This window comes from Lepus europaeus, chromosome 11 (assembly GCF_033115175.1).
Source record: "Lepus europaeus isolate LE1 chromosome 11, mLepTim1.pri, whole genome shotgun sequence".
Taxonomy (NCBI): Eukaryota; Metazoa; Chordata; class Mammalia; order Lagomorpha; family Leporidae; genus Lepus; species Lepus europaeus.
In genome coordinates this window covers 101,821,494-101,846,128 of record NC_084837.1, presented here as the reverse complement: position 1 = coordinate 101,846,128, position 24,635 = coordinate 101,821,494, and positions in this window count along the sequence as shown.

Genomic DNA, 24,635 nt, shown 5'->3' with positions numbered 1-24,635 from the left:
CATTTTTACTGTGATTTTCTCGGTCCATTGCCTATGAATTCTACCCCACTTTTTCCGGATATGACTGGATGAAACCAGAAATATCCGGTTGTTTTTTGGCTACCTCCATCCCAGATATTGCTACAGCCTATGTGTTTGTGTTTCCTGGATATTATCAATGGACTTTATTGTTTTGAATGTTTTTATCAGGGAACATTTAATTTTGTGCTGGAAAACACTAATTGGATCCTCATGGAGACAACACCTCTACACATTCCTTTTTTCTTGGGAGAAATCTAGAGGAACTGAGGCAAACAAACAAGATATTTCTGTTTGTATAGATGATATTTAATGCACTTTCCTAAAGAAAAGACTTTGCTTTTCTCCAAAACCATTTTTACTGTGATTTTCTCAGACCATTGCATACGAATTCCACCAAACTTTGTCCTGATATGACTGGATGAAACCAGAAATATCCGGTTGTGTTTTGACTAATTCAATACCAGATATTGGTACAGCCTCTGTGTTTGTGTTTTCTGGATATTATCGACGGACTTTATTGTTTTGAATGCTTTTATCAGGGAACATTTAATTTTGTACCATAGAAACACTAAGTGGTTCAAATGGAGACACCAGTCTACACATTTGTTTTTTCTAGGGAGAAAGCTAGATGTAAAGCGGCAAAAAAACATGATATTGCTGTTTGTATAGATGACATTTTATGCACTTGCCTAACGAAAAGACTTTGCTTTTCTCCAAAACCATTTTTACTGTGATTTTCTCGGTCCACTGCAGAGGAATTCCACCCCATTTTGTCCGGATATGAATGGATGAAACCAGAAATATCTGGTTGTGTTTGGGCTAACTCAATCCGAAATATTGTGAAAGTTTCTGTGTTTTTGTTTTCTGGATATTATCGATGGATTTTATTGTTTTGAATGTTTTCTTCAGGGAACATTTAATTTTATACTGTAAAATACTAATTGGTTCCACATGGAGAAACCAGCTCTACACATTCGTATTTTCTAGGGAGAAAGCTAGAGGAACTGCGGCAAACTAACATGATATTTCTGTTTGTATAGATGACATTTTATGCACTGCCCAAAGGAAAAGACTTTGCTTTTCTCCAAAACCATTTTTACTGTGATTTTCTCAGACCATTGCATACGAATTCCACCAAACTTTGTCCTGATATGACTGGATGAAACCAGAAATATCCGGTTGTGTTTTGGATAACTCAATCCCAGATATTGCTACAGCCTCTGTGTTTGTGTTTTCTGGATATTATCGATGTGCTTTATTGTTTTGAATGTTTTTATCAGGGAACATTTAATTTTGTGCTGGGAAACACTAATTGGTTCCACATGGAGACACCAGCTCTACACATTTGTATTTTCTAGCAGAAAGCTAGATTACCTGCGGGAAACAAACATGATATTTCTGTTTTTATAGAAGACATTTTATGCACTTGCCTAACAAAAAAACTTCACTTTTCTCTAAAATAATTTTTACTGTGATTTTCTCGGTCCACTGCAGAGGAATTCCACCCCATTTTGTGGGTATATGACTGGATGATACCAGAAATTTCCGGTTGTGTTTTGGCTTCCTATATCCCAGATATTGCTACAGCCTCTGTGTTTGCATTTTTTGTATATTATCGATGTACTTTATTGTTCTGAATGTTTTTATAAGAGAATATTTAATTTTGGGTTGGGAAACACTAATTCGTTCCACATGGAGACACCAGTGTACACATTCTTATTTTCTAGGGAGAAACCTAGTGTAACTGCGGCAAACATACATGATATTTCTGTTTGTATAGATCACATTTTTTGCACTTGCCTAACGAAAAGACTTTGCTTTTCTCCAAGTCCATTTTTACTGTGATTTTCTCGGTCCATTGCATACGAATTCCACACCACTTTGTCCGGATATGACTGCATGAAACCAGAAATATCTGGTTGTTTTTTGGCTAACTCAATCTCAGATATTGCTACAGCCTCTGTGTTTGTGTTTTCTGGATATTATCAATGGACTTTATTGTTTTGAATGTTTTTATCAGGAAATATTTAATTTTGTACCGTAGAAACACTAATAGGTTCAACAGGGAGACACCAGCTCTACACATTCGTATTTTCTAGGGAGAAAGCTAGAGGAACTGCGGCAAACAAACATGATATTTCTGTTTGTATAGATCACATTTTATGCACTTGCCTAACGAAAAGACTTTGCTTTTCTCCAAAACCATTTATACTGTGATTTTCTCGGTCCATTGCATACGAATTCCACACCAGTTTGTCCCGATATCACTGGATGAAACCAGAAATATCTGGGATTTTTTTTGGCTAACTCAATCCCAGATATTGCTACAGCCTCTGCGTTTGTGTTTTCTGGATATTATCAATGGACTTTATAGTTTTGAATGTTTTTATAATGGAATATTTAATTTTGAACCATAGAAAAACTAATTGGATCCACATGCAGTAACCAGTCTACACATTCGTATGTGCTGTGGAGAAAGCTAGAGGAACTGCAGCAAACAAACATGATATTTCTCTTTGTGTTGATGACATTTTATTCACTTGGCTAAGGAAAAGACTTTGCTTTTCTCCAAAACCATTTATACTGTGATTTTCTCGGTCCATTGCATACGAATTCCACACCAGTTTGTCTGGATATGACTGGATGAAAACGGAAATATCCGGTTTTGTTTTGGCTAACTCAATCCCAGATATTGCTACAGCAACTGTGTTTGTGTTTTCAGGATATTATCGATGACTTTATTTTTTTGAATGTTTTATATCAGGGAACATTTGATTTTGTACCATAGAAACACTAATTGGTTCCACATGCAGACACCAGTTCTACACATTCGTATATTCTAGGGAGAAATCTAGAGGAACTGAGGCAAACAAACATGACATTTCTGTTTGTATAGAAAACATTTTATGAACTTGCCTAAAGAAAAGATTTTGCTTTTCTCCAAAACCTTTTTTACTGTGATTTTCTCGGTCCATTACATACGAATTCCAACCTAGTTTGGCCGGATATGACTGGATGAAACCAGAAATAGATGGTTGTGTTTTGGCTTAGTATATCTGAGATATTGCTGCAGCCTCTGTGTTTGTGTTTTCTGGATATTATCGATGGATTTTATTGTTTTTAATGTTTTTATCATGGAACATTTAATTTTGTGCTGGGAAACACTAATTGGTTCCACATGGAGACACCAGCTCTACACATTCGTATTTTCTAGGAAGAAAGTTAGAGGAACTGCGGCAAATAAACATGGTATTTCTGGTTGTATAGATGACATTTTATGCACTTGCCTAAGGAATAGACTATATTTTCCCCAAAACAATTTTTATTGTGATTTTGTCGGTCCATTGCATACGGATTCCAAACAACTTTGTCTGTGTATGACTGAATGAAACCAGAAATATCCGGTTCTCTTTTGGCTAACTATATCTCAGATATTGCTACAGCCTCAGTGTTGGTTATTTCTCGATATTATCAATGGACTTTATTGTTTTGAATGTTTTTATCAGGGAACATTTAATTTTTTGCTGGGAATCACGAATTCGTTCCACATGGAGACACCAGCTCTACACATTCGTATGTTCTAGGGAGAAAGCTAGAGGAACTGCGGTAATCAAACATGATATTTCTGTTTGTATAGTTGACATTTTATGCACTTGCCTAACGAAAAGACTTTGCTTTTCTCCAAAACCATTTTTACTGCGATTTTCTCGGTCCATTGCATATGAATTCCACACCAGTTCACCGGATATGACTGGATGAAACCAGAAATAAATGGTTGTGTTTTGGCTTACTATATCCCAGATATTGCTACAGCCTCCGTGTCTGTGTTTTCTGGATATTACCAACGGACTTTATTGTTTTAATATTTGTTATCGATGAACATTTTATTTTGAGCTTGGATACAGTAATTGGTTCCACATGGGGACACCAGCTATACATATTTGAATTTTCTATGGAGAATGCTAGTGTAACGACGACAAACAAACATGATATTTCTGTTTGTATAGATGATATTTTATGCAGTTGCCTAATGCAAAGACTTTGCTTTTCTCCAAATCCATTTTTACTGTGATGTTCCCGTTCCATTGCATAGGAATTCCACACCACTTTGTCCGGATATGACTGGATGAAACCGGAAATATGCGGTATTGTTTTGGATTATTCTATCCCAGATATTGCTACAGCCTCTGTGTTTGTGTTTTCCGGATATTATCAATGGACTGTATTGTTTTGAATTTTTTTATCACTGAACATTTAATTTTGTGCTGGGAAACACTAACTCGTTCCACATGGAGAAACCAGCTCTACACATTTGTATTTTCCAGGCGGAAAGCTAGAGGAACTTCGGCAGACAAACATGATATGTCTGTTTGCATAGATGACATTTTATGCACTTGCCTAAAGAAAAGACTTTGCTTTTCTTCAAATCCATTTTTACTACGATTTTCTCGGTGCATTGCATATGAATTCCACACCACTTTGTCCAGATATGACTGGAGGAACCCAGAAATATCCGGTTGTGTTTTGGGTAACTCAATCCCAGATATTGCTACTGCCTCTGTGTTTGTGTTTTCCGGATAATATCAACGGACTTTATGGTTTTGAATGTTTTTTATCAGGAAACATTTAATTTTTTGCTTGGAAACACTAATTGGTTCCACATGGAGACACGAGCTCTACATATTCGTATTTTCTAGGGAGAAAGCTAGAGGAACTGTGGCAAACAAACATGATATTTCTGTTTGTATACATGGCATTTTATGCACTTGCCTAACGAAAAGACTTTGCTCTTTTCCAGTACCATTTTTAATCTGATTTTCTCGGCCCATTGAATACGAATTCCACCCCACTTTGTCCGGATAGGCCTGGGTGTAACCAGAAATATCCAGTTGTGTTTCGGTTAACTCAAACCAGATATTGCTACAGCTTCAGTGTTTGTGTTTTCTGGATATTATCGATGGACTTTATTGTTTTGAAACTTTTTATTAGGGAACATTTAATTTTGTACCATAGAAACACCAATTGGTTCCACATGGAGACAGCAGCTCTACACATTCATATTTTCTAGTGAGAAAGCTAGAGGAACTGCCACACACAAACAGGATATATCGGTTTGTGTAGATGACATTTTATGCACTGTCCGAAGGAAAAGACTTTGCTTTTCTCCCAAACCATTTTTACTGTGAATTTCTCCGTCCATTGCTTACGAATTCCACCCCACTTTGTCCAGATATGACTGGATGAAACCAGAAATATCCGGTTGTGTTTTGGCTAACTCAATCCCAGATATCGCTACAGGCTCTGTATTTCTGTTTACCGGATATTATCAACGGACTGTATTGTTTTGAAAGTTTTTTTATCAGGGAACATTTAATTTTGTACTGTGAAACACTAGTTGACTATATGGAGACACCACCTCTACACATTCTTCTTTTCTAGGATAAAATCTAGAGGAACTCCGGCAAACAAACATAATATTTTTGTTTGTATAGGTGACATTTTATGCACTTGCCTAAAAAAAAGACTTTGCTTTTCTCCAAAACCATTTTTACTGTGATTTTCTCGGTCCTTGCATACGAATTCCACACCACTTTGTCCGGATATGACTGGATGAAACCAGAAATATCCTGTTTTCTTTTGGCTAACTCAATCCCAGATGTTGCTACAGCCTCTGTGTTTGTGTTTTCCGGATATTATCAACAGACTTTATTGTTTTGAATGTTTTTATCAGAAAACATTTAATTTTGCGGTTGGAAACACTAATTGGTTCCATATGTAGACACCAGCTCTACACATTCGTATGTTTAAGGGAGAATGCTAGAGGAACTGTGGCAAACAAACATGATATTTCTGTTTGTATAGATGACATTTTATGCACTTGCCTAACGAAAAGACTTTGCTTTCCTCCAAAACCATTTTTACTGTGATTTTCTTGGTCCATTGCATATGAATTCCACCAAACTTTGTCCGGATATGACTGGATGAAATCAGAAATATCCGGTTGTGTTTTGGCTAACTCAATCCCAGATATTGCTACAGCCTCTGTGTTTCAGTTTACCGGATATTATCAATGGACTGTATTGTTTTGAATGTTTTTTTTTTAACTTTTATTTAATGAATATAAATTTCCAGTATACAGCTTATGGATTACAATGGCTTCCCCTTCCCATAATTTCCCTCCCACCTGCAACCCTCCTCTCTCCCGCTCCCTCTCCCCTTCCATTCATATTAAGATTCATTTTCAATTCTCTTTATATACAGAAGATCAATTTAGTATAAAGGTTTTAACAGTTTGCACCCACATAGAAACACAAAGTGAAACATACTGTTTGAGTACTAGTTATAGCATTAAATCAAAATGTACAGTACATTAAGGACAGAGATCCCACATCAGGAGCAAGCGCGCAGTGACTCCTGTTGTTGACCCAACAAATTGACACTCTAGTTTATTGCACCAGTAACCACCCTAGGCTGTCATCATGAGTTGCCAAGGCTATGGAAGCCTTCCAAGTTCGCCGACTCTGATCATATTTAGACAAGGTCATAAAAGACAGGGTGAGGATAGTAACCAATGATCCTAAGAGTGGCATTAACCAGGTTTGAACAATTATACAGCATTAAGTGGGGAAGAGGACCATCGGTACACACAGGTTGGGAGTAGAGCCATTGGTGGTAGAGTAGAGGTTATGATTACAAAGGAATGAGACCCAAGTGCACTAGACAGGGTCTAGAACAAAGGACAGAGTCATTATTAGAGGAGCTAAGAAAGGTGCTGTCTAAGCTACAATTAAGTTTTCTGATTGAGAGGCAAATAGAACCTGATAGAAGGGGCTTGATAATAATCTGGTGGGCTTTAGGCCTTGTAAGTTAAGAGGCCCAGAACTATCTATCTCTTCACATGGGGTATATCCTAAGGGAGGTGTGAACCTCCTAGGGGAAGGCACTCTGTTGACTTTCATTAGTTGGCTGGGCTGGGAGGAGAGCTGGCCAGGTAAAGGCAGGTGGCATCTCTAACAAGAAATTTACAGTTCTGCCTGCAATGTTGCTGACCCTACTTGATCATACCCTCAGCTGCAGTGGTCACTTTGGAAGTTGGGCTGAGTGGAGGGCTTTTCAGCTTGGAGCCAATAAGATCTGTGGCTCTGACCTGGGCATCCTTCGACTCCAGGGCAGGTCCATTTCCAGTGATCCAACTCTTGGCAGAGCTGCCAGGGCTCTTCACAAGCTGACTTCTGCTGAAGCCCAGGCTTACCACATTGAACGCCACTGCATTGGACTGGCCTGTTGGGTCTCCTTGAGGGCAGATCGCCATTCACATCAGCCATTAATAGGCCTGCCACCCATTGCTTCTGATGCCTAGCTTTCTTTTCCTCCTGGTTTGTGTTAAAGCAGACCAGAGGATGCAAGTCAAGGGAGTGCCCGTGTCCCATCTCTAATCTTCGGTGGCCTGAACTACAAGTCTATAGTCACAGGCATGTTCTGTAGTAGTTTTTCTAAGGTAGACAATGCCCATGAGGAAAATTATATTCTCACTTTAAAACTTTCTTTCCCTTTGGTCTGATAGGGAGGTTTTTTTTCTACTTACTGTATACTTCGCTGATGGCGATGTGAATCTAGCTATGAGATTATTAGTTAAGTTCTTATTTTGGCTATGCTATTACAGAAAAATGTTAGCCATCTCTTTTGTAAGGTCTAAAGATGAAATTGTGCGTCCTACAGATTCCTTCATAATAGAATTAGTTCCCTACCTTGAAGAGAATAGAGAAATGAAAGAACAAGTTGGGCTTAGAATAGAGAAATGAGGGAGCAAGTCCTAGATCGCTTGCTGACAATAGCAATATTACATGAATACTTAGCAAACCGTTTCAACCATTAGATAAGAACTTAGGAAAACATTTACCAGAAGGTCCAATGCCTTCTATAAATTTTAAGAATCATGTATTTGAAAACACCTCTTAAATATCTAAGATGGTGTAGTTTGTTTAACAAGTAAACTTAAGCACAACCATATAAAATGTTTTTAGTTTCTTTCCACCAACAAGTTTAAAATATATGATACACAGATTCAGGTCCCACAAATTCAAATGTATCTTTGATTGATTTTAGCAGCTTAAATTTATGGACAATTTTATCTATAAGCCATTTAAAATAAAACTCTTAATAAAATTTCCCCATGTGGACATACAATATGTACACACCTATAACATAGCATATCAAAATCCAAAATATCTGGTTGAATGTTTTTTATCAGGGAATATTTAATTTTGTGCTGGGAAACACTAATTGGTTCCACATAGAGACACCAGCTCTACACATTCATATTTTCTAGGGAGAAAGCTACAGGAACTGCAGCAAACAAACATATTTCTGTTTGTATAGATGACATTTTATGCACTTGCCTAACAAAAAGACTTTGCTTTTCTCCAAAACCATTTGTACTGTGATTTTCTCATTCCATTGCATACGAATTCCACACCACTTTGTCTGGATATGACTGGATGAAACCAGAAATATCCGGTTGTGTTTTGGCTAACTCAATCCCAGATATTGCTACAGCCTCTGTGTTTGTGTTTTCTGGATATTATCGATGGACTATATTGTTTTGAATGTTTTTATCAGGGAACATTTAATTTTGTACCATTGAAACACTAATTGGTTCATCATGGGAACACCAGCTGTACACGTTCGAATTTTCTAGGGAGAAAGCTCGAAGAACTGCGGCAAAGAAACATGATATTTCTATTTGTATCGATGACATTTTATGCACTTGCCCAATGAAAATACTTTGCTTTTCTCCGAAACCATTTGTACTGTGATTTTTTCATTCCATTGCATACGAATTCCACACCACTTTGTCCGGATATGACTGGATGAAACCGGAAATATGCAGTATTGTTTTGGATTATTCTATCCCAGATATTGCTACAGCCTCTGTGTTTGTGTTTTCCGGATATTATCCAAGGACTTTATTGTTTTGAATGTTTTTATCAAGGAACATTTAATTTTGTACCGCTGAAACTCTAATTGGTTCATCATGGGGACACCAGCTCTACACATTCAAATTTTCTCAGGAGAAAGCTAGAGGAACTGCGGCAAATAAACATGATATTTCTGTTTGTATAGATGACATTTTATGAACTTGCCTAACGAAAAGTCTTTGCTTTTCTCCAAAACCATTTTTACTGTGATTTTCCTGGTCCATTTAATACGAATTCCACAGTAGTTTGTCCGGATGTGCCTGGTTGGAACCGGAAATATCCGGTTTTGTTTTGGCTAACTGAATCCCAGATATTGCTACAGCATCTCTGTTTTGTTTGCTTTCTGGATATTATCAACGGACTTTATTGTTTTGAATGCATTTTATCAGGGAAGATTTTATTTTGAGTTTGGATACAGTAATTGGTTCCACATGGAGACACCAGCTCTACACATTCGTATTTTCTAGGGAGAAACTAGAGGAACTGCGGCAAACAAACATGATATTTCTGTTTGTATAGATGACATTTTATGCACTTGCCTAACGAAAAGACTGATTTTCTCCAAAGCCATTTTTCTTTGTTTTTCTCAGTCCATTACATAGGAATTCCACACGAGTTTGTCTGGATATGACTGGATGAAACCGGAAATATCCGGTTGTGTTTTGGGTAACTCAATCTGAAATATTGTGAAAGACTCTGTGTTTGTGTTTTCTGGATATTATCAATGGAATTTATTGTTTTGTATATTTTTAATCAGGGAACGTTTAATTTTGTGCTTGGAAACACTAATTGGTTCATCATGGGAACACCAGCTCTACACATTCATATTTTCTAGGGAGAAAGCTAGAGGAACTGTGACAAACAAACATGTTTCTGTTTGTATAGATGACATTTTATGCACTTGCCTAAGGATAAGACTTTGCTTTTGACCAAAACCATTTTTACTGTGATTTTCTCAGTCCATTGCATACGAATTCCACACCACTTTGTCCGGATATGACTTGTAGAAACCGGAAATATCCGGTTGTGTTTTGGCTAATTCAATCCCAGATATTGCTACAGCCTTTGTATTTGTGTTTTCTGGATATTATCGATGGACTTTATTGTTTTAAATTTTTTTATTAGGGAACATTTAATTTTGTACTGTTGAAACACAAATTGGTAGATCATGGGAACACCAGCTCTACACATTTGTATTTTCTATGTAGAAAGCTAGAGGAACTGCGGCAAACAAACATGATATTTCTGTTTGTATAGATGAGATTTAATGCACTTGCCTAATGAAAAGACTTTGCTTTTCTCCAAAACCATTTTTAATGTGATATTCTCGGTCCATTGCATATGGATTGCACACCAGTTTGTCCGGATATGACTGGATGAAACCGGAAATATCCGGGTTTGTTTTGGCTAACTCAATCCCAGATATTGCTACAGCCTCTGTGTTTGTGTATTCCTGATATTATCCATGGACTTTATTGTTTTGAATGTTTTTTTTAATCAGGGAACATTTAATTTTGTGCTGGGAAACACTAATTGGTTCCACAAGGAGACACCAGCTCTACACATTTGTATATTCTATAGAGAAAGCTAGAGGAACTGTGACAAACAAACATGATATTTCTGTTTGTATAGATGACACTTTATGCACTTGCGTAATGAAAATACTTTGCTTTTCTCCAAAACTATTTTTATTCTGATTTTGTCAGACTATTACATATGAATTCCACCTCACGTTATCCAGATATGACTGGATGAAACCAGAAATATCTGGTTGTCTTTTGGCTAACTGACTCCGAAATATTGTGAAAGACTCTGTGTTATTGTTTTCTGGATATTATCGATGGACTGTATTGTTTTGAATTTTTTTATTAGGGAACATTTAATTTTGTACCGTTGAAACACTAATTGGTTCATCAAGGGGACACCAGCTCTACACATTCGTATTTTCTAGGGAGAAAGCTAGAGGAAGTTCGGCAAACAAACATGATATTTCTGTTTGTATCGATGACATTTTTTGCACTTATCTAAGGAAAAGACTTTGCTTTCCTCCCAAACCATTTTTACTATGATTCTCTCAGTCCATTACATATGCATTCCACACAACTTTGTCCGGATATGACTGAATGAAACCAGAAATATCCGGTTGTTTTTTGGCTAATTCAATCCGAAATATTGTGAAATCCTCTGTGTTTGTGTTTTCTGGATATTATCAACGGACTTTATTGTTTTGAATGTTTTTTATCAGGGAACATTTAATTTTGTGCTTGGAAACACTAATTGGTTCATCATGGGAACACCAGCTCTACACATTCATATTTTCTAGGGAGAAACCTAGAGGAACTGCGACAAACAAACATGTTTCTGTTTGTATAGATGACATTTTATGCACTTGCCTAAGGATAAGACTTTGCTTTTGACCAAAACCATTTTTACTGTGATTTTCTCGGTACATTACATACGAATTCCACACCACTTTGGCCGGTTATGACTGGATGAAACCAGAAATATCCGGTTGTTTTGTGGCTATCTCAATCCCAGATATTGCTACATCCTCAGTGTCTGAGTTTTCTGGATAAACTTTATTGTTTTGCATATTTTTATCAGGGAGCATTTAATTTTGTGCTGGGAAACACTAATTGCTTCCACATGGAGACACCAGCTCTACACATTCGTATTTTCTAGGGATTAAGGGAGAGGAACTGTGGCAAACAAACATAATATTTCTGTTTGTATAGATGACATTTTATGCACTTGCCTAACGAAAAGACTTTGCTTTTCTCAAAAACCATTTTTACTGTGATTTTCTCGGTCCATTACCTATTAATTCCACACCACTTTGTCCGGATATGGATGGATGAAACCAGAAATATCCGGTTGTGTTTTGGCTAACTCCATCCCAGATATTGGTACAGCCTCTGTGTTTGTGATTTCTGGATATTATCGACGGACTTTATTGTTTTGATATTTTTTGTCACGGAACATTTAATTTTTTTTTCTTTTTTTTTTTTTGACAGGCAGAGTGGACAGTGAGAGAGAGACAGAGAGAAAGGTCTTCCTTTTGCCGTTGGTTCACCCTCCAATGGCCGCCGCGTTAGCGCGCTGCGGCCTGCGCACCGCGCTCTTCCGATGGCAGGAGCCAGGTGCTTCTCCTGGTCTCCCATGGGGTGCAGGGCCCAAGCACTTGGGCCATCCTCCACTGCACTCCCTGGCCACAGCAGAGAGCTGGCCTGGAAGAGGGGCAACCGGGACAGGATCGGTGCCCCGACTGGGACTAGAACCCGGTGTGCCGGCGCCGCAAGGTGGAGGATTAGCCTGTTGAGCCACGGCGCCGGCCGGAACATTTAATTTTTACCGCAGAAACACAAATAGGTTCAACATGAGGACACCAGCTCTACATTTTCGTATTTTCTAGGGAGAAATCAAGAGGAACTGAGGCAAACAAACATGATATTTCTGTTTGTATAGATGACATTTTGTGGACTTGCCTAAAGAAAAGTCTTTGCTTTTCTCAAAAAACATTTTTACTGTGATTTTCTCGGTCTATTGCACACGAATTCCACCCCACTTTGTCCACATATGACTGGATGAAACCAGAAATATCCGCTTGTGTTCTGGCTAACTCAATCCCAGATATTGCTACAGCCTCTGTGTTTGTGTTTTCCGGATATTTTCAAAGGACCTTATAGTTTTGAATGTTATTTATTGGGGAGCATTTAATTTTGAGCTTAGGTACACTAATTGGTTCGACAGGGAGACACCAGTCTACACATTCGTATTTTCTAGAGAGAAAGCTAGAGGAAATGCGGCAAACAAACATGATATTTCTGTTTGTATAGATGAGATTTTAAACACTTGCCAACACAGAGACATTGCATTTCTACAAAACCATTTTTACTGTGATTTTCTCCGTCCATTGCATACGAATTCCACACCAATTTCTCCGGATATGACTGGATGAAACCAGAAATATCTGGTTGTGTTTGGCTAATCAATCCCAGATATTGTGAAAGCCTCTGTGTTTGTGTTTTCTGGATATTATCAACGTGCTTTATTGTTTTGAATATTTTTATCAGGGAACATTTAATTTTGTACCATAGAAACACTAATTAGTTCAACAGGGAGACACCAGCTCTACACATTCTTATTTTCTAGGGAGAAAGCTAGAGGAACTGCGGCAAACAAACATGATATTTCTGTTTGTATAGATGACATTTTATGCACTTGCCTAAAGAAAAGACTTTACTTTTCTCAAAAACCATTTTTACTGTGATTTTCTCAGTCCAAGGCATATGAACTCCACACCACTTTTTCCGGAAATGCCTGGATGAAACCAGAAATATCCGGTTGTGTTTTGGCTAACTAAATCCGAAATATTGTGAAAGACTATGTGTTTGTTTTTTCTGCATATTATGAACAGACTTTATTCTTTTGAGTGTTTTTATCAGGGAACATTTAATTTTGTACCATACAAACACTAAATGGTTCAACATGGAGACACTAATCTACACATTCGTATTTTCCAGGGAGAAAGCTAGAGGAACTCTGGCAACAAACATGATTTTTCTGTTTGTATAGATGATATTTTATGCACTTGTCTAACGAAAAGACTTTGCTTTTCTCCAAAACCATTTTTACTGTGATTTTGTGGGTCCATTGCATACGAATTCCACCCCACTAGGTCCGGAAATGACTGGATGAAACCGGAAATATCCGGTTGTGTTTTGGCTAACTCAATCCCAGATATTGCTACAGCCTCTGTGTTTGTGTTTTCCGGATATTATCAATGGACTTTATTGTTTTGAATTTTTTTATCACTGAACATTTAATTTTGTGCTGGGAAACACTAACTCGTTCCACATGGAGAAACCAGCTCTACACATTTGTATTTTCCAGGCAGAAAGCTAGAGGAACTTCGGCAGACAAACATTATATGTCTGTTTGCATAGATGACATTTTATGCACTTGCCTAAAGAAAAGACTTTGCTTTTCTTCAAATCCATTTTTACTACGATTTTCTCGGTGCATTGCATATGAATTCCATACCACTTTGTCCAGATATGACTGGAGGAACCCAGAAATATCCGGTTGTGTTTTGGGTAACTCAATCCCAGATATTGCTACTGCCTCTGTGTTTGTGTTTTCCGGATAATATCAACGGACTTTATGGTTTTGAATGTTTTTTATCAGGAAACATTTAATTTTTTGCTTGGAAACACTAATTGGTTCCACATGGAGACACCAGCTCTACATATTCGTATTTTCTAGGGAGAAAGCTAGAGGAACTGTGGCAAACAAACATGATATTTCTGTTTGTATACATGGCATTTTATGCACTTGCCTAACAAAAAGACTTTGCTCTTTTCCAGTACCATTTTTAATCTGATTTTCTCGGCCCATTGAATACGAATTCCACCCCACTTTGTCCGGATAGGCCTGGGTGTAACCAGAAATATCCAGTTGTGTTTCGGTTAACTCAAACCAGATATTGCTACAGCTTCAGTGTTTGTGTTTTCTGGATATTATCGATGGACTTTATTGTTTTGAAACTTTTTATTAGGGAACATTTAATTTTGTACCATAGAAACACCAATTGGTTCCACATGGAGACAGCAGCTCTACACATTCATATTTTCTAGTGAGAAAGCTAGAGGAACTGCCACACACAAACAGGATATATCGGTTTGTGTAGATGACATTTTATGCACTGTCCGAAGGAAAAGACTTTGCTTTTCTCCCAAACCATTTTTACTGTGAATTTCTCCGTCCATTGCTTACGAATTCCACCCCACTTTGTCCAGATATGACTGGATGAAACCAGAAATATCCGGTTGTGTTTTGGCTAACTCAATCCCAGATATCGCTACAGGCTCTGTATTTCTGTTTACCGGATATTATCAACGGACTGTATTGTTTTGAAAGTTTTTTATCAGGGAACATTTAATTTTGTACTGTGAAACACTAGTTGACTATATGGAGACACCAGCTCTACACATTCTTCTTTTCTAGGATAAAATCTAGAGGAACTCCGGCAAACAAACATAATATTTTTGTTTGTATAGGTGACATTTTATGCACTTGCCTAAAAAAAAAGACTTTGCTTTTCTCCAAAACCATTTTTACTGTGATTTTCTCAGTCCTTGCATACGAATTCCACACCACTTTGTCCGGATATGACTGGATGAAACCAGAAATATCCTGTTTTCTTTTGGCTAACTCAATCCCAGATGTTGCTACAGCCTCTGTGTTTGTGTTTTCCGGATATTATCAACAGACTTTATTGTTTTGAATGTTTTTATCAGAAAACATTTAATTTTGCGGTTGGAAACACTAATTGGTTCCATATGTAGACACCAGCTCTACACATTCGTATGTTTAAGGGAGAATGCTAGAGGAACTGCGGCAAACAAACATGATATTTCTGTTTGTATAGATGACATTTTATGCACTTGCCTAACGAAAAGACTTTGCTTTCCTCCAAAACCATTTTTACTGTGATTTTCTTGGTCCATTGCATATGAATTCCACCAAACTTTGTCCGGATATGACTGGATGAAATCAGAAATATCCGGTTGTGTTTTGGCTAACTCAATCCCAGATATTGCTACAGCCTCTGTGTTTCAGTTTACCGGATATTATCAATGGACTGTATTGTTTTGAATGTTTTTTTTTTAACTTTTATTTAATGAATATAAATTTCCAGTATACAGCTTATGGATTACAATGGCTTCCCCTTCCCATAATTTCCCTCCCACCTGCAACCCTCCTCTCTCCCGCTCCCTCTCCCTTTGCATTCATATTAAGATTCATTTTCAATTCTCTTTATATGCAGAAGATCAATTTAGTATAAAGATTTTAACAGTTTGCACCCACATAGAAACACAAAGTGAAACATACTGTTTGAGTACTAGTTATAGCATTAAATCAAAATGTACAGTACATTAAGGACAGAGATCCCACATCAGGAGCAAGCGCACAGTGACTCCTGTTGTTGACCCAACAAATTGACACTCTAGTTTATTGCACCAGTAACCACCCTAGGCTGTCATCATGAGTTGCCAAGGCTATGGAAGCCTTCCAAGTTCGCCGACTCTGATCATATTTAGACAAGGTCATAAAAGACAGGGTGAGGATAGTAACCAATGATCCTAAGAGTGGCATTAACCAAGTTTGAACAATTATACAGCATTAAGTGGGGAAGAGGACCATCGGTACACACAGGTTGGGAGTAGAGCCATTGGTGGTAGAGTAGAGGTTATGATTACAAAGGAATGAGACCCAAGTGCACTAGACAGGGTCTAGAACAAAGGACAGAGTCATTATTAGAGGAGCTAAGAAAGGTGCTGTCTAAGCTACAATTAAGTTTTCTGATTGAGAGGCAAATAGAACCTGATAGAAGGGGCTTGATAATAATCTGGTGGGCTTTAGGCCTTGTAAGTTAAGAGGCCCAGAACTATCTATCTCTTCACATGGGGTATATCCTAAGGGAGGTGTGAACCTCCTAGGGGAAGGCACTCTGTTGACTTTCATTACTTGGCTGGTCTGGGAGGAGAGCTGGCCAGGTAAAGGCAGGTGGCATCTCTAACAAGAAATTTACAGTTCTGCCTGCAATGTTGCTGACCCTACTTGATCATACCCTCAGCTGCAGTGGTCACTTTGGAAGTTGGGCTGAGTGGAGGGCTTTTCAGCTTGGAGCCAATAAGATCTGTGGCTCTGACCTGGGCATCCTTCGACTCCAGGGCAGGTCCATTTCCAGTGATCCAACTCTTGGCAGAGCTGCCAGGGCTCTTCACAAGCTGACTTCTGCTGAAGCCCAGGCTTACCACATTGAACGCCACTGCATTGGACTGGCCTGTTGGGTCTCCTTGAGGGCAGATCGCCATTCACATCAGCCATTAATAGGCCTGCCACCCATTGCTTCTGATGCCTAGCTTTCTTTTCCTCCTGGTTTGTGTTAAAGCAGACCAGAGGATGCAAGTCAAGGGAGTGCCCAAGTCCCATCTCTAATCTTCGGTGGCCTGAACTACAAGTCTATAGTCACAGGCATGTTCTGTAGTAGTTTTTCTAAGGTAGACAATGCCCATGAGGAAAATTATATTCTCACTTTAAAACTTTCTTTCCCTTTGGTCTGATAGGGAGGTTTTTTTTCTACTTACTGTATACTTCGCTGATGGCGATGTGAATCTAGCTATGAGATTATTAGTTAAGTTCTTATTTTGGCTATGCTATTACAGAAAAATGTTAGCCATCTCTTTTGTAAGGTCTAAAGATGAAATTGTGCGTCCTACAGATTCCTTCATAATAGAATTAGTTCCCTACCTTGAAGAGAATAGAGAAATGAAAGAACAAGTTGGGCTTAGAATAGAGAAATGAGGGAGCAAGTCCTAGATCGCTTGCTGACAATAGCAATATTGCATGAATACTTAGCAAACCGTTTCAACCATTAGATAAGAACTTAAGAAAACATTTACCAGAAGGTCCAATGCCTTCTATAAATTTTAAGAATCATGTATTTGAAAACACCTCTTAAATATCTAAGATGGTGTAGTTTGTTTAACCAGTAAACTTAAGCACAACCATATAAAATGTTTTTAGTTTCTTTCTACCAACACGTTTAAAACATATGATACACAGATTCAGGTCCCACAAATTAAAATGTATCTTTGATTGATTTTAGCAGCTTAAATTTATGGACAATCTTATCTATAAGCCATTTAAAATAAAACTCTTAATAAAATTTCCCCATGTGGACATACAATATGTACACACCTATAACATAGCATATCAAAATCCAAAATATCTGGTTGAATGTTTTTTATCAGGGAATATTTAATTTTGTGCTGGGAAACACTAATTGGTTCCACATAGAGACACCAGCTCTACACATTCATATTTTCTAGGGAGAAAGCTACAGGAACTGCAGCAAACAAACATATTTCTGTTTGTATAGATGACATTTTATGCACTTGCCTAACAAAAAGACTTTGCTTTTCTCCAAAACCATTTGTACTGTGATTTTCTCATTCCATTGCATACGAATTCCACACCACTTTGTCCGGATATGACTGGATGAAACCAGAAATATCCGGTTGTGTTTTGGCTAACTCAATCCCAGATATTGCTACAGCCTCTGTGTTTGTGTTTTCTGGATATTGTCGATGGACTATATTGTTTTGAATGTTTTTATCAGGGAACATTTAATTTTGTACCATTGAAACACTAATTGGTTCATCATGGGAACACCAGCTGTACACGTTCGAATTTTCTAGGGAGAAAGCTCGAAGAACTGCGGCAAAGAAACATGATATTTCTGTTTGTATCGATGACATTTTATGCACTTGCCCAATGAAAATACTTTGCTTTTCTCCGAAACCATTTGTACTGTGATTTTTTCATTCCATTGCATACGAATTCCACACCACTTTGTCCGGATATGACTGGATGAAACCGGAAATATGCGGTATTGTTTTGGATTATTCTATCCCAGATATTGCTACAGCCTCTGTGTTTGTGTTTTCCGGATATTATCCAAGGACTTTATTGTTTTGAATGTTTTTATCAAGGAACATTTAATTTTGTACCGCTGAAACTCTAATTGGTTCATCATGGGGACACCAGCTCTACACATTCAAATTTTCTCAGGAGAAAGCTAGAGGAACTGCGGCAAATAAACATGATATTTCTGTTTGTATAGATGACATTTTATGAACTTGCCTAACGAAAAGTCTTTGCTTTTCTCCAAAACCATTTTTACTGTGATTTTCCTGGTCCATTTAATACGAATTCCACAGTAGTTTGTCCGGATGTGCCTGGTTGGAACCGGAAATATCCGGTTTTGTTTTGGCTAACTGAATCCCAGATATTGCTACAGCATCTCTGTTTTGTTTGCTTTCTGGATATTATCAACGGACTTTATTGTTTTGAATGCATTTTATCAGGGAAGATTTTATTTTGAGTTTGGATACAGTAATTGGTTCCACATGGAGACACCAGCTCTACACATTCGTATTTTCTAGGGAGAAACTAGAGGAACTGCGGCAAACAAACATGATATTTCTGTTTGTATAGATGACATTTTATGCACTTGCCTAAAGAAAAGACTTTACTTTTCTCAAAAACCATTTTTACTGTGATTTTCTCAGTCCAAGGCATATGAACTCCACACCACTTTTTCCGGAAATGCCTGGATGAAACCAGAAATATCCGGTTGTGTTTTGGCTAACTAAATCCGAAATATTGTGAAAGACTATGTGTTTGTTTTTTCTGCATATTATGAACAGACTTTATTCTTTTGAGTGTTTTTATCAGGGAACATTTAATTTTGTACCATACAAACACTAAATGGTTCAACATGGAGACACTAATCTACACATTCGTATTTTCCAGGGAGAAAGCTAGAGGAACTCTGGCAACAAACATGATTTTTCTGTTTGTATAGATGATATTTTATGCACTTGCCTAACGAAAAGAATTTGCTTTTCTCCAAAACCATTTTTACTGTGATTTTCTGGGTCCATTGCATACAAATTCCACCCCACTAGGTCCGGAAATGACTGGATGAAACCGGAAATATCCGGTTGTGTTTTGGCTAACTCAATCCCAGATATTGCTACAGCCTCTGTGTTTGTGTTTTCCGGATATTATCAATGGACTTTATTGTTTTGAATTTTTTTATCACTGAACATTTAATTTTGTGCTGGGAAACACTAACTCGTTCCACATGGAGAAACCAGCTCTACACATTTGTATTTTCCAGGCGGAAAGCTAGAGGAACTTCGGCAGACAAACATGATATGTCTGTTTGCATAGATGACATTTTATGCACTTGCCTAAAGAAAAGACTTTGCTTTTCTTCAAATCCATTTTTACTACGATTTTCTCGGTGCATTGCATATGAATTCCACACCACTTTGTCCAGATATGACTGGAGGAACCCAGAAATATCCGGTTGTGTTTTGGGTAACTCAATCCCAGATATTGCTACTGCCTCTGTGTTTGTGTTTTCCGGATAATATCAACGGACTTTATGGTTTTGAATGTTTTTTATCAGGAAACATTTAATTTTTTGCTTGGAAACACTAATTGGTTCCACATGGAGACACCAGCTCTACATATTCGTATTTTCTAGGGAGAAAGCTAGAGGAACTGTGGCAAACAAACATGATATTTCTGTTTGTATACATGGCATTTTATGCACTTGCCTAACAAAAAGACTTTGCTCTTTTCCAGTACCATTTTTAATCTGATTTTCTCGGCCCATTGAATACGAATTCCACCCCACTTTGTCCGGATAGGCCTGGGTGTAACCAGAAATATCCAGTTGTGTTTCGGTTAACTCAAACCAGATATTGCTACAGCTTCAGTGTTTGTGTTTTCTGGATATTATCGATGGACTTTATTGTTTTGAAACTTTTTATTAGGGAACATTTAATTTTGTACCATAGAAACACCAATTGGTTCCACATGGAGACAGCAGCTCTACACATTCATATTTTCTAGTGAGAAAGCTAGAGGAACTGCCACACACAAACAGGATATATCGGTTTGTGTAGATGACATTTTATGCACTGTCCGAAGGAAAAGACTTTGCTTTTCTCCCAAACCATTTTTACTGTGAATTTCTCCGTCCATTGCTTACGAATTCCACCCCACTTTGTCCAGATATGACTGGATGAAACCAGAAATATCCGGTTGTGTTTTGGCTAACTCAATCCCAGATATCGCTACAGGCTCTGTATTTCTGTTTACCGGATATTATCAACGGACTGTATTGTTTTGAAAGTTTTTTATCAGGGAACATTTAATTTTGTACTGTGAAACACTAGTTGACTATATGGAGACACCAGCTCTACACATTCTTCTTTTCTAGGATAAAATCTAGAGGAACTCCGGCAAACAAACATAATATTTTTGTTTGTATAGGTGACATTTTATGCACTTGCCTAAAAAAAAGACTTTGCTTTTCTCCAAAACCATTTTTACTGTGATTTTCTCGGTCCTTGCATACGAATTCCACACCACTTTGTCCGGATATGACTGGATGAAACCAGAAATATCCTGTTTTCTTTTGGCTAACTCAATCCCAGATGTTGCTACAGCCTCTGTGTTTGTGTTTTCCGGATATTATCAACAGACTTTATTGTTTTGAATGTTTTTATCAGAAAACATTTAATTTTGCGGTTGGAAACACTAATTGGTTCCATATGTAGACACCAGCTCTACACATTCGTATGTTTAAGGGAGAATGCTAGAGGAACTGCGGCAAACAAACATGATATTTCTGTTTGTATAGATGACATTTTATGCACTTGCCTAACGAAAAGACTTTGCTTTCCTCCAAAACCATTTTTACTGTGATTTTCTTGGTCCATTGCATATGAATTCCACCAAACTTTGTCCGGATTTGACTGGATGAAATCAGAAATATCCGGTTGTGTTTTGGCTAACTCAATCCCAGATATTGCTACAGCCTCTGTGTTTCAGTTTACCGGATATTATCAATGGACTGTATTGTTTTGAATGTTTTTTTTTAACTTTTATTTAATGAATATAAATTTCCAGTATACAGCTTATGGATTACAATGGCTTCCCCTTCCCATAATTTCCCTCCCACCTGCAACCCTCCTCTCTCCCGCTCCCTCTCCCTTTCCATTCATATTAAGATTCATTTTCAATTCTCTTTATATGCAGAAGATCAATTTAGTATAAAGATTTTAACAGTTTGCACCCACATAGAAACACAAAGTGAAACATACTGTTTGAGTACTAGTTATAGCATTAAATCAAAATGTACAGTACATTAAGGACAGAGATCCCACATCAGGAGCAAGCGCACAGTGACTCCTGTTGTTGACCCAACAAATTGACACTCTAGTTTATTGCACCAGTAACCACCCTAGGCTGTCATCATGAGTTGCCAAGGCTATGGAAGCCTTCCAAGTTCGCCGACTCTGATCATATTTAGACAAGGTCATAAAAGACAGGGTGAGGATAGTAACCAATGATCCTAAGAGTGGCATTAACCAGGTTTGAACAATTATACAGCATTAAGTGGGGAAGAGGACCATCGGTACACACAGGTTGGGAGTAGAGCCATTGGTGGTAGAGTAGAGGTTATGATTACAAAGGAATGAGACCCAAGTGCACTAGACAGGGTCTAGAACAAAGGACAGAGTCATTATTAGAGGAGCTAAGAAAGGTGCTGTCTAAGCTACAATTAAGTTTTCTGATTGAGAGGCAAATAGAACCTGATAGAAGGGGCTTGATAATAATCTGGTGGGCTTTAGGCCTTGTAAGTTAAGAGGCCCAGAACTATCTATCTCTTCACATGGGGTATATCCTAAGGGAGGTGTGAACCTCCTAGGGGAAGGCACTCTGTTGACTTTCATTACTTGGCTGGGCTGGGAGGAGAGCTGGCCAGGTAAAGGCAGGTGGCATCTCTAACAAGAAATTTACAGTTCTGCCTGCAATGTTGCTGACCCTACTTGATCATACCCTCAGCTGCAGTGGTCACTTTGGAAGTTGGGCTGAGTGGAGGGCTTTTCAGCTTGGAGCCAATAAGATCTGTGGCTCTGACCTGGGCATCCTTCGACTCCAGGGCAGGTCCATTTCCAGTGATCCAACTCTTGGCAGAGCTGCCAGGGCTCTTCACAAGCTGACTTCTGCTGAAGCCCAGGCTTACCACATTGAACGCCACTGCATTGGACTGGCCTGTTGGGTCTCCTTGAGGGCAGATCGCCATTCACATCAGCCATTAATAGGCCTGCCACCCATTGCTTCTGATGCCTAGCTTTCTTTTCCTCCTGGTTTGTGTTAAAGCAGACCAGAGGATGCAAGTCAAGGGAGTGCCCAAGTCCCATCTCTAATCTTCGGTGGCCTGAACTACAAGTCTATAGTCACAGGCATGTTCTGTAGTAGTTTTTCTAAGGTAGACAATGCCCATGAGGAAAATTATATTCTCACTTTAAAACTTTCTTTCCCTTTGGTCTGATAGGGAGGTTTTTTTTCTACTTACTGTATACTTCGCTGATGGCGATGTGAATCTAGCTATGAGATTATTAGTTAAGTTCTTATTTTGGCTATGCTATTACAGAAAAATGTTAGCCATCTCTTTTGTAAGGTCTAAAGATGAAATTGTGCGTCCTACAGATTCCTTCATAATAGAATTAGTTCCCTACCTTGAAGAGAATAGAGAAATGAAAGAACAAGTTGGGCTTAGAATAGAGAAATGAGGGAGCAAGTCCTAGATCGCTTGCTGACAATAGCAATATTGCATGAATACTTAGCAAACCGTTTCAACCATTAGATAAGAACTTAAGAAAACATTTACCAGAAGGTCCAATGCCTTCTATAAATTTTAAGAATCATGTATTTGAAAACACCTCTTAAATATCTAAGATGGTGTAGTTTGTTTAACCAGTAAACTTAAGCACAACCATATAAAATGTTTTTAGTTTCTTTCTACCAACACGTTTAAAACATATGATACACAGATTCAGGTCCCACAAATTAAAATGTATCTTTGATTGATTTTAGCAGCTTAAATTTATGGACAATCTTATCTATAAGCCATTTAAAATAAAACTCTTAATAAAATTTCCCCATGTGGACATACAATATGTACACACCTATAACATAGCATATCAAAATCCAAAATATCTGGTTGAATGTTTTTTATCAGGGAATATTTAATTTTGTGCTGGGAAACACTAATTGGTTCCACATAGAGACACCAGCTCTACACATTCATATTTTCTAGGGAGAAAGCTACAGGAACTGCAGCAAACAAACATATTTCTGTTTGTATAGATGACATTTTATGCACTTGCCTAACAAAAAGACTTTGCTTTTCTCCAAAACCATTTGTACTGTGATTTTCTCATTCCATTGCATACGAATTCCACACCACTTTGTCCGGATATGACTGGATGAAACCAGAAATATCCGGTTGTGTTTTGGCTAACTCAATCCCAGATATTGCTACAGCCTCTGTGTTTGTGTTTTCTGGATATTGTCGATGGACTATATTGTTTTGAATGTTTTTATCAGGGAACATTTAATTTTGTACCATTGAAACACTAATTGGTTCATCATGGGAACACCAGCTGTACACGTTCGAATTTTCTAGGGAGAAAGCTCGAAGAACTGCGGCAAAGAAACATGATATTTCTGTTTGTATCGATGACATTTTATGCACTTGCCCAATGAAAATACTTTGCTTTTCTCCGAAACCATTTGTACTGTGATTTTTTCATTCCATTGCATACGAATTCCACACCACTTTGTCCGGATATGACTGGATGAAACCGGAAATATGCGGTATTGTTTTGGATTATTCTATCCCAGATATTGCTACAGCCTCTGTGTTTGTGTTTTCCGGATATTATCCAAGGACTTTATTGTTTTGAATGTTTTTATCAAGGAACATTTAATTTTGTACCGCTGAAACTCTAATTGGTTCATCATGGGGACACCAGCTCTACACATTCAAATTTTCTCAGGAGAAAGCTAGAGGAACTGCGGCAAATAAACATGATATTTCTGTTTGTATAGATGACATTTTATGAACTTGCCTAACGAAAAGTCTTTGCTTTTCTCCAAAACCATTTTTACTGTGATTTTCCTGGTCCATTTAATACG